This window comes from Pteropus medius, unplaced genomic scaffold, assembly GCF_902729225.1.
Source record: "Pteropus medius unplaced genomic scaffold, Ma_sr-lr_union100, whole genome shotgun sequence".
Lineage (NCBI taxonomy): Eukaryota > Metazoa > Chordata > Mammalia > Chiroptera > Pteropodidae > Pteropus > Pteropus medius.
This window is the reverse complement of record NW_024349519.1, coordinates 18726798-18730351: the sequence shown is the minus strand read 5'-3', so window position 1 is coordinate 18730351 and position 3554 is coordinate 18726798. Positions and strand designations below refer to the sequence as shown.

Sequence of the window (3554 nt, the reverse complement as noted above, 5' to 3'; positions counted from 1 at the left end):
TCATGTATCATGGTTTATGCTGATTTGCCCCTATTTTATGATCTAATTTGCAATGCATAAGGTACTCATTTCTACTTCCTTAAATCTCCTGATTTTTAAAAATTTTACTTCTATAATTTTTTAACTAAATATCTTTAGATTTTGTCTTTTCTTTGCAAATATTCATCCTACTTGTAGTGTTCTTAATTCTCTAATTCTCTAATATTAGCCTACTTTTTTTCCCATGTATAGGGCATAATGTCACAGGAAGGTCATAGCATCCTGCCACCTGTGAGAAGTACCAAGTTCCTGGTGGATGTGTTGGAAACAGAAGCCATCCTTCAGGAACCCGGCTCTAATCACGTCCCATTGGTCTACCTTTTATTTCTAACTTTTTAAAATTTCAAATTATTTATAATCCTTTTATTTCATTTTTTTTTCACACACACACAGAAAACATGATATGAAGATAAAGACAGAGTCATGTTTCTATAGGCCAAGGAACACATCAAAGATTGCCAGCAAACCACCAGAAGCTACGTAAGATGCAGAAAACAGATTCTTCCTCACAGTCTTTACAAGGAACCAACCATGCCATTTCGATTTCCTGGACTTCTAGCCTCCCAGAACTATGCAATAAAAAATTCCTGTTGTTTAAACCATTCAGTTTGTGGTACTTTGTTATAGTGCCCTGCCAAACTACCATAACCCTTATGACTTCACAATAAACTCCATTTCCATTTGAGCTAATTTGAGTGGGTTTCTGTTCTTTGCAAAGAAAAAAAAAGATAAGAATAAAAAAACCTAACTTATATCACCTTTGCTGTGAGCAGAACCAGGACCATCCTCAGAAAATTATTCTGAATCTCCTCCAGGACAAAGATAAATGAATGAGCAAAGTTTAAGTTATCTTCTAAAGAAAATGGTCAAAATAGTGTTAGCCTTAGAAACTCTGAAGGCAGATAAAACCAGAATCCTGCCTTGACAAAATAAACTCTCAAGCAACTTCAGTATGTGTGCTTAGCTTTGAGTGACGTGGTTTCTTCGTATTCCTTCCAGGATAAACTATTAGCAAAAAATATAACAGAGTAGTCACTCATTTTTAAATGGAATTGTTATTCATTGCCAAGTTAAAAATTAGGGAATAAGAAATATTAAAAAAAAATTTTAATAAAGATAAAAATTCTTAATTTTAGAAAAGAAGATTGGAAGTTATTTTCTGGCAATTATTAACTAGCAAGGTCATGCTATAGTGTATTAAACAAAAATTACCTTTCTGTCTGTCATAGTAAGCGTATGCATACAGCGCAACCAAAAGTGGCACTAGAACATCAAAATATAAATTTAAAACAGGCGGAGAAATAATGAGGAGCTGGTAAAACATAACCACATGTTAGCAATTTCTAACGCCTCTATCTGGCAGTAGCCATTAACTGCTCTAAATCCCACAGAAGTCTAATGACTCTGAATGAGTATCCATAAAAGCCACAGATTATCTAATATTGTCCTTGATTTACTAGGTACGAAGTAGCCATATATAAAACCTGAGTTTTAGATAAAATATTGGCCTGAGAATCCCAGACTTTAAACAAGTAGTAGACTCAGAAGGAATATGCCACAAATAAAACTATAATTTGGAGAAACTAGCAAACTGCCTTTGTAAATATGGGATACGGCTTTTGTAATAGAGTTTAATACTGTCTGTTTGCTAAAGACCAGGGTTTTATAAAACTCATCACTTTATATAAACAACTGCAAGCCTGTTTTTCTTTCTAGAAGGTAAAAATTCTTTGACTAATGACTAGTCACACATATATGTGTAAATCTTGGAGATATCCAGCGCCATGCTTCCTAAATAGGGATTTGTTTCTCTAAGTTCAGGTTACTAAATTGGCTGTTATTTCATGGAGACTTGCCACCTTAATATTGTGTCTTCTAATCCATGAACATGATGTATCTCGCCAATTTATTTGTCCTCTTTAATGTTAGTGTTTTATAGTTTTCTGTAAGTTTTGAAAATCTCTTGTTAGATTTATCTCTAAGTATTTTATGTTTTAATATATTATACATTATATTTTTATTTCATTTTCCAATTGTATGTTGCTAGAGCATAGAAATATAATATACTTCCATACATTGACTTAGTAAATTACAGCTTTGCTAAATTTACTTATTCATTCTAGTAGTTGTCAGATTCCTTAGGATTGCCTCCATTCAAAAAAAAAGTCATCCGAGATCCTCCATTAAAAAAAAAGTCATCTGAGAATAAATAATTTTGACTCTTTGTTTCTAATCTTGATCTTCTATTTCCTTTTCTTCCCTCATTGTCCTAGTTAGGCCTTCCAATACAACACTGAATATAAATAATTACAGCAGAGATCTTTTCCTGGTTCTTGATCTTGGGGGTGGGGGGAGCACTCAATCTTTCACAATTAAATATGACGTTAGCTGCAGACTTCTCATATATATCCAATTGATCTTCTTAAGATATAAATCAGGCCACTCATTTACCCAAAATCCTCCAGTGAGTTCTCTAATCGTTTAAAATAACTTCTTAAATCCTTAAAATGCCTTGCATAATTTGGTGTTCTGTTATCTCTCTGAACTCGTACCCTACCATTCTTCCCCATTATCAGTCGACAATACTGGCTTTTTGCTTTCAACACTACAAACATGCCCCCCACCCCCACCCCCAGTGTTTCTGCACTTGTTCCTGCTGCCTAACTGCTCCCACTACTAGACAGCCACAGGGGCCACTCCATTCTAATCTCTGCTCAAATTTTACATTATTACTGAGACCCTTCTTGACCACTTAATATAAAATAGAAACCCCACTCCCACCTTGCCTAAGTATTCCCTAACCACCTATTCTGCTTTATTTCCTCCCATACATCTTAGGACCATCTAACATATTCTATACTTCTTTATTTATTTGTACATCCTTTCCCCCTTGAGGGTGGTAACTTTTTCTGTGACAGAACTGAGCACATGGTTTGGGTTTACAAAGTGTGTACTGAATGAAAAAAATAAAAATCTAGTTTATGTTTAAGTGTAAAGGAGGCTCACCTTGCTTGTTGCTGCTTAATAGGGACAATGGGAAGCAAAACTGTCATCATCAAAGAACTCAGAAAGTACCTAAAATCTTATATAATCTAAATCATACTACAACTTTCTTAATATTCTAATATAATGATCTGGGCTTGGCAATTAAAATAGGGAATGAGACTAGATTCTGGAATATAACTACCTGTAGCTTGATTGTCATAACTGAGCTCAAGGAAGAATTCTTAATTGGAATCTTAGAGACATTTTTCTCAAGTTAATAATCCAAAGAATGCTGCCTTGAACTTTGTCAACCCCAGATCTCTTTCTAGTTGATCGCAGACAATACTTTTTTAAAAGCACAGCTGATTGAAAAGCTTACATTAAATAAAGACTTTTTGATTCTTTATTTGATTCTTCCTGCAGAACTATGTATGGCCACTCTGGCAAATACTTACCAATTTATTTACCCTTATGAATTCTAGTATCCTGGTCTCATCTAGATGGATCTAGAGTGTACTTTATCCTATTTT

At 34.2% G+C, this 3554-nt stretch overlaps 1 non-coding gene across 1 annotated transcript; it reads right to left on the bottom strand.

Annotated features, from left to right (window-relative positions):
- Positions 1–223: 223 nt before the first annotated feature.
- On the bottom strand, positions 224–347 carry LOC120618806 (small nucleolar RNA SNORA11). Its single transcript, XR_005657307.1, has one exon. It is a non-coding gene; the product is annotated as a small nucleolar RNA SNORA11 (small nucleolar RNA).
- Positions 348–3554: the final 3207 nt, after the last annotated feature.